The sequence below is a fragment of the Elephantulus edwardii genome, unplaced genomic scaffold (assembly GCF_000299155.1).
Source record: "Elephantulus edwardii isolate Elephantulus edwardi_28Jun2011 unplaced genomic scaffold, EleEdw1.0 scaffold00085, whole genome shotgun sequence".
Taxonomy (NCBI): Eukaryota; Metazoa; Chordata; class Mammalia; order Macroscelidea; family Macroscelididae; genus Elephantulus; species Elephantulus edwardii.
In genome coordinates, this window is record NW_006399835.1 from 9,471,550 (window position 1) to 9,485,915 (window position 14,366).

The window sequence follows — 14,366 nt, forward strand, 5'->3', positions numbered from 1 at the left end:
AGAGTCAGCCATAGCTTGTTGTGATCCACAGAGTCAAAAGCCTTTGCATAGTCAATGAAACACAGATAGACATTCCTCTGGTATTCTCTGCTTTCTACCAAGATCCATCTAACATTAGCTATAATATCCCTAGTACCATGACCTCTTCTAAATCCAGCGTGCACATCTGGTAGTTCTCTGTTGACATATTGTTCCAAATGTTTTTGGATAATTTTCAGCAGAATCTTGCTTGCATGTGATTTCAATGATAATGTTCCATAATTTCCACACTCTGTTGGGTCACCTTTCTTTGGAATGGGAACAAATATTAATCTCTTCCAGGCAGTTGGCCAGTTGGCTGTCCTCCAGATTTCTTGGCACAACTTAATGAGCCCATCCAAGGCAGCGTCTCTTTGTTGAAATAGATCAATTGGTATGCTGTCAACTCCTGGAGTCTTGTATTTTGCCAACTCCTTCATAGCAACTTGAACTTCCTCCTTCATCACCATAGGCTCTTGCTCATATGTTATTCCATGAAATTCCTCTGTGTCAGCCAATTCCTTCTAATACAGTGACTCTGTATACTCCTTCCATCTTCTTTTGATACCTCCTAGATCGTTTAACATTCTACCAAAACTATCTTTAAGTATTGCCACCTGTAGCTTGAATTTGTTTTTCAACTCCTTCAGTTTGGCCCTTTTGATTTTCTGACTCTAGCTCTCTTCACATTTCATCATAGTATCTTGTTTTGTCATCCTGAGCTGCCTTTTGAAATTTTCTGTTCCGCTCTTTGATTTCTTGATAGAGAAATTATATAACCCTGACACTCACCTTTCCTGATTTGAAATCATGCAGTGTTCCCTTGCTTTGTTCAGAAAAGAGCTTCATAGTCAAGATATAGATTTTATATGAGTACAATTAAGCATTCTGGGATTCCATTTCTTCTCAATGTTAGTTATAGACTGTCATGATCCCCATAGTCAAAAGCTTTTTTCATAGTCAATAAAACATAGCCATTCTTCTGTTTTTCTCTGCCTTCATTTGGAATCAATCTGACAGCAGTGATGATACCCCCTTCTCCCATAGCCCCTCTTAGATTTTCAATGAGTTCATCCTATTTTGATCAACAATCAACACCTTGATACTAGTGGTCAGGAGTTCAGGAGATTTATTGCATTGGGAAAGTCTCCTGTGAGTGACCTTTCCAAATAACTTAGGAACAATAATGTCACTTTCAAGAATAAAGTGTGAAAACTACTATGAGATCTCATTTCACCCAGCAACCATAGCAAAGTTCAACAGGGCAGAAAACAACAAATCCTTGTGAAGTTGTGGAGAAAATGGAAACCTTAATCACTGTTGATGAGGGTGTAAAATGGTGCAATCACTCTGGAAGGCAGTATGGTGTTTTCTCAAAAAGTTGGAAAAAGAAATTCCATTTGACCCATTAATTACAATACTGGGAATATACCCTAAAGAAACCAGAACTGCCACCCAAACAGATAGATGCCCAACCGTGTTTATTGCTGTTTTATTCATAATAGCAAAGAAATGGAAGCAACCCAAGTGCTCAACAATAAATGAATGGATAGAGAAGCTGTAGTAAAGTCACATAATAGAATACTATGCAACACTGAGAAACAAGAAATTAATAAAATATTAAACAAAATGGGTGACCCTGGAGAACATTACGCTGAGTAAAATGTCTCAGGCACAAAAGGACAAATACTGAATATTGCCACTGTTATAAACAAGACTGACATTAGGTTTGGTGGAAACTATGAAAAAAGGGGATAAATAATGAACAAGCAATTTAAATAGATAAGGAAAAGGATTGTCTAAAAGAAGTATATGTAGGTAGTAGCTGCATGACAACAGCCCAGAATAAGAGGTGCATAAAGGGAGGGAGAAAATTGTGCAACAATGAAAGAATCTTTGTAAAGAGAAAAGTGAACTGGGGGAGGGGTAAGGAGAAAATGTACAACAACAAATGAATGGAAATCCAAGTTTTCTGTAAACTTTCATAAAAATATGTATTTAAAAAAATAAAGTGTGCCTGATTCAAACCATGATCTTTTCAATCACTTGGTGTTCTTGTGAGAGCTGAACAATGAATAAGGAAGAGAGATGAAAAATTGATACCTTTGAGTCCTGGTGTTGGAGATGAACACTGACTATTCCATGGATTGCCAAAAGAACAAAAAATTTAGCTTGGGAAAAGTTCAGCCAGCTTCATCTCACATGCTGTTAGTATGTTGCTAGGAAAGAATATTCATTGGAAAGGAGAATCATGTTATGAAAGGTGGAGGATGAGCAATGGAAAGAGAGAGCCTCAGAGAGGGATTGACACAGTGACTGCAGCAATAGGCTCGAGTTTGTCAGAGATAATGAGAACGGCACAGAACAGGACAGGGTTCAGACATTATTGTTCATAAGGTCGCTATGATTCATTCTCAATATGATAGCATCCTGGATGAGATGAATTGACTCATTGTCAGGGATGATGGAGTGTGAGTGTAAAAGATATTGAGATTGGCACAAGATAGAGTGGAGTTTAACATAGGGTTACCATGAGTCACAAATGATCATGACTCAACGGCACTTAACAACAACAACAGCAACAACTTAGGATCCCAAGAGAATAACTTTAATGGTCCATAAAGAATTATATCTAAATTATCAATCTCCTTCTGAGAAAAGGATGGCAAGACTTTTTAATTAACATACTTTAAACATGCTTTCAGGGGACAACCAGACCCTGAGGAAGGAAAGTAGCAAGTGAGAACAAAAGAGAAAGGACTCTCAAGAGGATGAATTTTCACAGTGGCAACAATAATAGGCTGAAAAAGAGCAATTGTGAGAAAGTCAGGGTTAGGCATGATTTCCTTCTGTTGTGTTTCTATGAGCCAGTGTTCACTTGACAGCACCTCACAACAACAGCAACATTTATATGTGAAAGCTATAATTTGCAATGGAGTTGAAGGCTCACAATAGCAAGAGCTATTATAGGAACAGGGTTAAGCCTTTCCTTACTTGGAGCTTCTGTGTGTGTTTATAAACATACACATTCATTTAAAAAAAAAAATATATATATAAAGGGCTCTTAAGAACTTACGCTTCCGGCGTGGATTAATTTTTCCAGGGACTGTAGCTTTCAAGGTCTGCCATGGAGCCAGAACAGATGCTGGAAGGACTGATACAGGTTGTAGAAAATCCTCACTCTGAGTACGGTCCCACATACAACATCGAGAGGATAGTAGAAAATGAGAAGATTAGTGCAGAAAATTCATCAAAACAGAAGGTGAATGTATAGTCATTGTGCCTACTTTGATACAAGGACTTGCCATACTGATAGAGGAGAGATAGCCAAACCCCATTAAATTTCTATCATCAAATCTTTTGAAACCAAGGCACAGTTTGAAGATTGAAACTGACTTATTGGGAAGAATGGAAAAATTGAATGCTACTCTAGATTTATCGGATTAAGAGGCAGCTTAATTGCCATTATTATCCCCCCTCCTTTTTGTAACTAAAGCCTTCAGGACCACATCATTTCATTCCAGAGTTGCAAATTTTCCCTTATTTTGAGTTAATCACAATACTTATTTAATGAGAGTGTCCAGTGCAATTTTTTTCTTCAGATAGCCTTTGAATTTATTTTTAAAAGACCTTCAAAATAAATAGTTAAAATGCAAGAAAACAGGAAAAAGGTCTCATTGCTTATGTTAATATGCTTTATTCTATCAGAGTATGAAAAAAACCTATCCTACAGGAAATATTTGGCTTCTCTAATTCCATTTTTATAATCTCATTTCTTAAAGAAAGCCAAATAATTCTGTTTAATTGATATTAAATTTTTTCTTTTCCTTCGAGTCACCTGTGACCCATAGTAACCCTATGTACAGCAGCTCTGAAGCCTGCCCTGTCCTGACCCAGTCTCACTGATTTTGACACACCAACCCCCAATGCCTCATTTACTGTATTAATCCATTTCATCAGAGTTCGTCCTCTCCTGTGCTGTTCCTCCACCCTTCTGAGAATGTTTCCCTTCTCCAAGGACTGGTCCCTCCTGGTCATGTGAGGTATGTGAGACAGTTTTAAAATCCTAGCCTCCAAGGAGAAACTTGGTTTCATTCTCTCCAACACAGAACTATTTGGTTTTTTGGTAGTCCTTGGTATGTTCAAGACTTTCTAGCACCACAGCTCAAAGACAGCAATTCTCCTTCTGTCTGCCTTAGTCATTGTTCAGCTCTCTGATGCATAGTAAGTAATTGCCTGGATCAAACCCACCTTAGTTTCTTGATTGGCACTGTTGCATTTTCAGTACTCTGGAGAGGTTCCTGACCACAGACTTTCCCAGTGAAATTTGTCATTTGATTGCCTGACTACTGGTGCCAAAAGTATTGATCATGGAGTTGAATAAGCTGTAACTATTAACAACTTCAATCTCTTCTCCATTCATCATGGTACTGTCAGATGTCACCATGGTGAGAATCGTTGTCTTCTTGATGTTGAGCTTCAATCCATATGGAAGGCTATAGTCCTTGACCTTCTGCAGCAAGCACTTCAAGTCCTCCTCATTTTGAGCAAGCAAGGTTGTGTCATCTGCATAATGTAAGCTGTTGATGAATTGCTCCTCATAAAGCCCAGCTTCCTGAATGATTTGTTCTGCATATAGACTGCGGACATTATCATACAAAATCTCTCATATCACACACTAGCAAAATCCTGCTGAAGATTTTCCAGAAATGACTGGAAGAGTAGTTGACAGTGAATTATGAGAAATATAATAAGGGTTTAGAAGAGGTCATGGCACTAGAAACATTATTGCCAATGTCAGATAGATTTTGACAGAAAGCAAAGAGTACCAGAGGGATATCCATCTGTGTTTCATTGACTATGCAAAAGCATTTGACTGTGTCGATCACAACAAATTTGGTTAACCTTGAGGAGAATGGGAATCCCAGAACACTTTATGCTTATGCAAAACTTATACTTTGAGCAGGAAGCAGTCCTCCAAACATAGCAAAGAAACACTGCATGGTTCAAAACCAGCAAGAGAGTGCAATAGGAATGCATCCTGTCTCCATACCTTTTCAATTTATATGCACAGCAGATCATTAGGGAGGCTGGGCTTTATAAGGAGGAATGTAAGGGTGCACCAGGATTGGAGGAAGACTCATCCACAATGTATGTTATGCAAATGACACAACCTTGCTTACTAAAAATAAGGAGGGCCTGAAGGGCTTGCTGCAGAAGGTCAAGGACTGTAGCCTTTAATATGGATGAAAGCTCAATATCAAGAAGACAAAGAGTCTCACCACTGGGTAATTGGCAGCATCATGATAGACGGAGAAGAGACTGAGGTTGTTAGCAATTACAACTTGCTCAGCTCCTCAATAAACACTTTTTTGGAAGCAGCATTCAGGAAATCAAAAGATGAATTACATTAGGTAAATCTTCTGTCAGGGACCTTTCCAGAGTACTGAAAAAAACAACATGTCAGTCTAGAGACTAAGATGTGCTTGATCCAGTCTATGGTCTTCCCAATTACGTTCTATACATCAGAGAGCTGGATAATGAGTAAGGAGTTGTGGTGCTGGAGAAGAGTCTTGAACATGTCATGGACCACAAAAAAAAAAAGTCTGTCTTGGAGATGGTGAAACCATGTCTCTCCTTGGAGGCTAAGGTTTTAAATCTTTGTCTCACATACTTTGGGCATATGGCCGGAAGTACCTATCCTTGGAGAAGGACATCATGCTCAGAAAGGTGGAGGGACAGTGCAGGAGAGGATTACCGCAGGTGAGATGGACTAATTGAGTAACTAGGGCAATGGGAGTAGGTGTGTCAGAGTCAGTGAGACAGCCTCAGGACAGGGCAGGGTTCAGAGCTATTGTACATAGGGTTGCTATGAGTTACAGGTGACTTGATTGCACATAACAGCAATAACAATGACATGTCAAATTAATGATTTATTTTATATAAAAATATGACTTTAAATAGATGTAAGGTTCTGGAAGAAAAAATATATTGTCATATCATGTATAGAAAATAGTTATACAATATTGGATTATTAAAGAAGATATTTCTGAAGGGAATGGTGTATTGCATAAGGTGTGAAAAATTATTCTAAATTAAATAGATAAGACTGTAGGAATGTGCTATCCAGCACAGTTGTACTAAGCATAAGTGATATTGTTTAACTAAAATACTAAATCAGGTTGAGATATATCATAAGTATAAACTATACTATGAATTTTAAAGATTTACTATTAAAAAAGAGATGTTAATAGTGTAGTTATGAGGTAAAGTAAGAACATCCTCTAAGATGATAGCCATAAACAATGGCATAGCATTCAATTGTCCTTCACTATAAATATTCCCTTTGACAATGTTTCCCCAGAAATCTTAGTATAGGATTTATGAGATTTATGAGAGAGAGAGAGAGAGAGAAAGAAATAAGGTTAAGAACTTGGGCAAATAATTTATTTGAGTTTTTTAGTAGAGATATTCATTTGGAACACAATGTGATGTATAAATGTGTGAAATGTAATGTACATGAATGATACACAATGCATATAAATTTTGTATGGGAAACAATTTGAAATAAAAATAAAGTGGAAAAAAAGATTTTTTAAAAAACAGAGTGAACTTAGTGACAGGAAGTTGCACTGAAAGCCCAGAGGTGCACAGTTCAAATCTACCAGATGGTCTGCTTCAGAAGGAGGGACAGTCTCCTCTTGTACAAGTCAGCTCCAACTTGACGGTACACAGACAAAAATGATATAATTTTTTTTTTAAAAAAAGAGTGAAGAAAGACACTAAAAATATGAGTAGAATGCATAAAAAACTTTCTTAATAATTTTGATTATGAAATAAAAAATATTAACTCTTTGAAGGTAAGAAGTTAAATAATATTTGTTTGTTTGTTTGTTTTAAAATAAAGGAGACTTACTCATATTTAATATTAACCATAAGAGAGAAGTTGAATATGAACAAACAGTTAAATAACTGAATATATAATAGTATGTTTCTTGGAAGTACTTCTTTAATTATATGCAGTATAAAGGAAGAACTTAAACGTCCCTGGCAGTTAACTAAAATTACTAATTGATCTTTATTTAATCTCACCATATTGTATTCTTGACGTATATTTGCTTCTGACTTCCAGATATTCCTAATGTACTCAAAATGTGGCCTTCTGTTCAGTAAGTACATTGTAAAGCCTACAAAATGAGCTCAAATGACAAAATATTTGATGTATTATGTGAGAGGCAGCTAGCTGTTCAAATCCACTAGCCACTCTAAGATAAAAAGATACATTCTGAAGAGTAACAGTCTCAGAAAACTGATGGAGTGTTGCTGCTAGTTTTTCAGCTCAACAGCAATGGGTAGTGGCAGGAATGCCAAAAAAACCCCCTCTGGTATCAGATGAATCTTATCTGAAAGTATATCATTTGTGTTTTATTGTCTATGCAAAGAAATTTGACTGTGTGGATTATAATAAACTATAGCTAACACTGAGAAGATTGGAAATTCCAGAACAATTAATTATGCTTGAATGAAGTCTGTATGTAGACCAAAAAAGCTCTTTGTTGTCCAGAGGAAGAGAACACTGCAAAATTTAAAATTGGGAAAGATGTGAGTCAGGGTTGAATTATTTCTGCATACTTATTTAATCTATAGAGACACAAATCACTAGAGAAGCTGGTCTTTTATAAAAAAGAATGTGACATCAAGATTGGAAGACTCAACTACCTGTATTATACAGACAACACAATCTTTTTTGTTGAAAGTGAGAAGAGCTTAATGTATTTGGTACAGAAGAGCAAGGACTGCTGCCTTCAATATGAATTACTTCTCAACATTAAGAAAGAAAAAATCCTCGCCACTGGACCATAGGTAACATCATGATACATGAGCAAAAGATTGAAACTGTCAATAATTTCATCTTTCCTGGATTCATAACCAACACCTTTGGTACCAGAAGTAAGCAGATCAGAAGACATATATAGTGTTGGGAAAGTTTCTTTCAGTGACTTATCTAAAATCCTGAAGAGTAATGATGTCAGTTTAAAGACTAAATAAAGTGTGCCTGATTAAAACCACAAGCTTTCCAATCACATGCTATGCATCTGAAAGTTGGACAACGGATAGGATGATAAGATAACAACTGATACATTTGCATTGTGGTATTACAGAAGAGTACCACAGACTGCCAAAATAACAAGCAGAAATGTCCTGGAAAAAGTGACACCACCATGATCCTTGGAGGCAAGGAGGGTGAAGTTTCAACTTAGATATTTTGGACATGTTGTTAGTGTTTTGTGCTGTTGAGTCAGAATCTACTCATAGGTGACCCTTCAGTGAGTTATCGGAGGCAGTAAACCACTCGAGAGAAGATCGTTCCATCTTCTGCCTCTGAGCAGCTGATGGATTCAAATTGCATGCCTTTGGGACTGAAGTGCAGCTTTTTAACACACCAGGCATGCTGTTAGGAGAAGCTATTCCTCAAGAAGTTATATCAGATTTGGAAAATTTAAGCACCAGTGAAAGATAGAAGTACTCTCAACAAAATGATTTGATACAGTTTCTGCAGCAATGGGCTCAAATGTGTTGGAGATGATAATAATGGCACAGGAAAAGAGGTTCAGATCTCTTGTTCATAGAGTTGCTCTAAGCTGTACTCGACTATAGGGCACATAATAGTCACAGCAAGAAAGAAGAATGCAAAATGGACAAAGACAATTGTTTGTCATTTTTCAATCCTTACTTACTTTCATTCTACTGTGTACCTTCCAGTACGTGATTAATTCTAGATTTGGTATTAGGAGGACTAAAATACAATTGATTTTTTTAAAAAGTAGTTTTTATAGTCTTACATTTCTATTTTGTGTGGAGTTCCTTTTAGAGCCAACCACAGAGAGGTTGTCAGAGTTTTTCACATTAGAATGTTCTGCAAGTCCCTTTGATTGCAAATTCATCTTACATAGTATATTCTATAATTATTATTTAATCATTAATTTAATACTATAACAAACACCTCCTTAAACCCCAGAACTCGTTTTACATAATTTATACATAGAAAGATTTTTATTTCCCTATGCTATTAACATTCAAGGTTGATTGTTAAAATCATTATATGTACTTCCAAAACACTATAAAATGACTCAAATACCGAAAAGTATTCCTGTAAAATGGTACAAGAAAATAAGATTTCTGATTCCAGGCTGTAACAAGATAAGAATATTTAAATGTTGATGATTTTTTAAATAAAGGGACATATAGTCATTGTAATATAATTTTAGATTCTCTATTTTGGCGTATTAATGGAAAATGAGGGTTTGGTTATTGGTTTGGTTTTTTCTTTAAAAAGTTCAATAAATCATTTAATTGATTCAAAATCATTTATAAAGTATTGGTTAACTTTCTTTGCATTTTCATTATCAAGAGTGAATTTTCAAGGAGCACCAGTCATGAGGAGTTCCTCTGCCAATCCAAAGGCACACAGTTGGAATTCACCAGTTGCTCTGATGGAAAAAGATCATCAGTCTCCTCCTGTGTGATTTACTGCTTCTGAAAACACTGGAGGACCAATTAGGAGTAGGTTACAACTCTGTGGTTTACATATAAGAATAGGAGGAACTGGTGTTCAGTGGTAGAATTTTCACTTTTCATGAGGAAATTATGCATCTGCTACCTATTTACCTTTTCAATCTATATGCAGATCATTTGGAAGGCTGGAATTTATGAAGAGGAATGTGGCATCAGCATTGGAGGAAGACTCATCAACAACCTGTGTTATGCAGATGACACAGCCTTGCTTGCTCAAACTGAGGAGAATATAAGATGTTTGCTGCTGAAGGTCAAGGACTGTAGTTTTCAATATGGTTTGAACCTCAACATCAAGAAAACAAAGATTCTTGTCACTTGGCCAATTGCCAGCTTTATGATAGACAATAAAGAGACTGAAATTGTTAACAAATTCAGTTTGCTTGGTTCCATAATCAACACTCTTGGCACCAGCAGTCAGAAACCTGAAGAGCAACAATGTCAGTCTGGAGATTAAGGAGCACCTGATATAGGCTATGGTATTTACAATTACTTGCTATTCATCAGGGAACTGGATCATAACTAAGGATGACAGAAGAAGGATCAATGCCTTTGAGTAGTAGTGCTGGAGAAGAGTGTTGTGTTAAACTTATAGTGGACTACCAGGAGAACAAACCGATCTGTTTTGGAGAGGGTAAAACCAGACTGCTCCCTGGAGGCAACGATTTTGAAACTCCATTTCATACACTTTGGGCACATGCCCAAGAGGGACCAGTCTTTGGAGAGGTACATAATGTTTGGAAGGGTGGAGAAACAGAGTGGTAGAGAAAGACCCAGGATGAGATGGATTGTCTCAATGATGGAGAAATGAGATTAGGTCTGCAGAAGACAATGTGATTGGTTCAGGAAAGGGCAAGGTTCAGAGCTAATGTACATAGGATTACTGTGAGTCACAGGTGACTAGATGGCACATACCAACAACAACAGCAACCTATTTACCAGCCGTGATTTCTGTGCTACTATGATACACACCGGATATTAATTGAGCTTCCAAGATGAGACAGAGTTTGAAAAAGGACTGGAGAAATAAATCTATTTCCTCAAATCATGCATTTCTAAAAATTAGCTCTTTCTGGAAATCAAGCACTTCAAATAATGAGTTAATGAAAATGTTATGCATCAAAATTATCCCATTCTAAAGAAATTATAGGACTGGAATTTTTTTGAGCAATATCCCTTTCTGTTATTCAGGAACATTATGAGTTGAAAACGGATTAAATAATGTTGTTATGTTGTTGTTGTTATGTGCCGTCGAGTCGCCTGCGACTCATAGAGACCCTATGTACAACAGCCCTAAACTCCGTTCTGTCCTGTGCTAATCGCACTGTCTCTGACACTCCCATCCCAATTATCCCAGTCACTGAATCAATCCACCTCATAGAGGGCCTTCCTCTCCTGCGCCGTCCCTCCACCCTCCCAAGCATGATGTCCCTTTCCAAGGACCGGTCTCTCCTCACTACATGTCCGAAGTAAGTTAGATGGAGCCTCAGAATCCTTGCCTCCAAGGAGCCACCCGGTTTAACCCTCTCCAGGACAAATCTATTTGTTTTCCTAGCAGTCCATGGAATTCTCAGTACTCTTCTCCAGCACCACAGCTCAAAGGCATCAGTTCTCCTTCTATCCTCCTTGGTCATTGTCCAACTCTCTGATGCATAACAGGTGATTGCGAAGACTATGGCCTGTATCAGACGCACCTTAGTCTCCAGAGAGACACCACTGATCTTCAGCACTTTGGAGAGGTCCCTAACAGCAGACTTTCCCATGGCAATGCGCCTTTTAATTTCCTGGCTGCTGGTTCCAAGACCGTTGACTATGGAGCCAAGCAAACTAAAGCTGTGTACAATCTCAATCTCTTCACCATCCATCCTGATCCATCCTGGTCCAGTGGTGAGAATCTTTGTCTTCTTGACATTGAGCCTCAATCCATATTGTAGGCTGCAGTCCTTGACACTCTGCAGCAGGTGCTTCAGGTCCTCCTCAGTTTCAGCAAGCAGGGTTGTGTCATCCGCATAACGCAGATTGTTGATAAATCGTCCACCAATCCTGACCCCACGTTTCTCCTCATAGAGCCCAGACTCGCGGATAATCTGTTCTGCATATAGGTTGAAAAGGTATGGAGATAGGATGCATCCTTGGAGTACGCCCTTCCCAATTTTGAACCATGCAGTGTTCCCTTGCTCTGTTCTGACGACTGCCTCCTGGTCCAAGTATAAGTTTCGCATTAGAACGATCAAGTGTTCTGGGATTCCCATTCTTCTCAGAAGGATTGGCCATCCACTTCTGAAATAGCAGGCCTCTGAAAACCCTATGTACAACAGAACACATTTAGATAACAGAGGACGTGCTGATTAAATAATAGCTGATAACAATCCTGAAAGTATTTTTTGTGTTTTATATACAACGTTGTTTAATAGCATTTAAGGTTTTAGTTTGATTAAAAACATGACTTTTACTTTGAACCATGCTCTCCCTTTCTATCTACTGCCATTTGAGGAATTTCAATTTAAGGAAAAAAGAAGAAAAACACATGAGAAAAAAAAGGTTAGGTTTTTATTTCATGAACTCAAACCTATGTGTGAGAATTCAGCCAAGATACATGATAAAATCACACGAGACCTTGGAAAGTTGATTTATTAGTTTACTAATAAATGAAATTAATTTATGGCATTCATTTTTATAAAATCAAAAGTCCAAAGCTCACAGCTAAAATTCTAATAAAAAATATAGCCTCAAACATGTGTTTTGTACAAAACTCTGAATTTTCTTTGTACATATAAAAAAATATGTCAATATGCCACAGTCTCACTAATTTTCACAATCTAACAGATGGCAAGAGTGTGTATTTTACATCTTGGTACCAAAACAAGCAAAGCAAAATAAACAAACAAAATGAAACCCTGCTTGCTATGGAGTCCATTACAACTCATAATGAATTTCCATCACATTCCCATGGCTATAAATATTTCTTTTTGGACACTGCTTTCATTTTTCACCTGTGGAGTAGACTTGAACTACTGTTTTTTCACTTAACAGCCCAATACATTTGTGTTATAACCTATCATAACCCCCAGTATTTCTTGTTATTCCTCCCACAATAAATTCCAAGGTTAACTTCCTTTCTTACCAGGATGCTTGGGTTGCTGTTGTTGTTAGGTGCCATTGAGTCACGTATGACTCATAACAACCCTATGAACAACAAATCTGAAATGTGTACTATCCTATGCCATTCTCATAACCTGTCACACACTAAAACCCATTGTTGCAGTCACTGTGTTAATCCTGGTTGAATATCTTTCTCTTCTTTGCTATCCTCCCACCTTCCCAATCACGATGCCCTTCTACAAGGAATAACCTCTTAGCAACTTTTCAAAAATATGTAAGACAAAGCTTTATCATTTTTGCCTCCAAGAAGTTTTCTGGCTGCACCTTCTCCAAGACATGTCTGTTTGTTATTTTGACAGTCCATAGAATATTCAGGATTCTTTTCTAGAAAGGCATCAATTCTTCGTCTGTCATCCTTATTTAATGTCCAGCTCCCATGTGAATAGCAAGTGACTGAAAAGATCATGGCCTAAATCAGCACACCTTACTCTTCAAACTGACTTTCTCAGTGCAATATGTTTTTTGCTCTCCAGATTATTGGTACCAACTATATTGATTGTGGATTCAAGTAATGGAGCTCATGTAGTCTACCAATGCCTGTGGTAAAGAGTAGCACTACCAATCCAAAGGTAGATAGTTCAAATCCACCAGCTGCTCTGAGGGAGAAAGAAGGCCATCTTTTTATGTAATTTACAGACTGAAAACTTACCGGAGAGTCACCCTCTGAGTGGGTTCCAACTTGACAGCATGTACAAAAACAACTTTAATAATCTAACCTTAGTATTAGTTAGTCTTATCTTATTGGTGATACCTATTCAAAACCAAGAATCTCTAAGCATTTTATTTGAAAATAGCTGTGTTTTATAACTTGAAAAAAGTTTTGAGATCATTAGATGAAATAAGTATTAATGACAGAAGACTTCATGAGATGTTCAGAAATGACTATAGGCATTGCTGACATTTAAATTAAATGTAGACAGATACTTAAACTCAGTTAAATCAGCCACTCTCTGTCGATCTTCTGATAAAAAGTTATGCTATTAATCCAGAGACATTTGGTTCAAATACACCAGCTGTTCCATGAAAGAAAGATAGTCAATATGCATCCATATGATTTAAAGCCTCTAAAAACCTGCTGGGGAGTCAGGGACAGCTACAAGTTAGTTCTGACTTAACAGCCTATAACAAGAACTACAAATGTGAACTATGCTGTTTTTGTTGGAGCTCCCAGATTGATTCAGCTTTGGAAGCAGGACTGGCATTCATTTCCAAAATTATATGCCTATAGAAAGTCTAAAAACTTGGAGAAATTATGATAGTTATAGAAAGACTTCAGGCCTTTGTGAATCTTTTGTTTATATATGTATCCTTCCCTCATGTGTACTCAGTCTATATGGTGGTATAATCATTAAAGAAGTTAGACTTTATGAACAAACATGTGGCATCAGAATAGGAGGAGATTGAAGAAGCAGTGGAATGATCTCAGATGGGTGCTTTTGGGTGGTGAGAGCCAATGAGAATGCATGATTATGGAGGAATTTGGAATGATGGAGCTCAAGAAGTTTGAACCATGCTCTGATTCTTTTTTTTTTTTAACATTTCTCAAAGTTTATTGCATACCAAGCTACTCAGCATGGAGAGTAACATTGGGGGTTGGGGTGAGATGAATTGAC

The 14,366-nt window shown here is 37.3% G+C and overlaps 1 pseudogene; it reads left to right on the plus strand.

Annotated features, from left to right (window-relative positions):
* Positions 1–3,145: 3,145 nt before the first annotated feature.
* Positions 3,146–3,407, plus strand: LOC102846669 (annotated as a pseudogene).
* Positions 3,408–14,366: the final 10,959 nt, after the last annotated feature.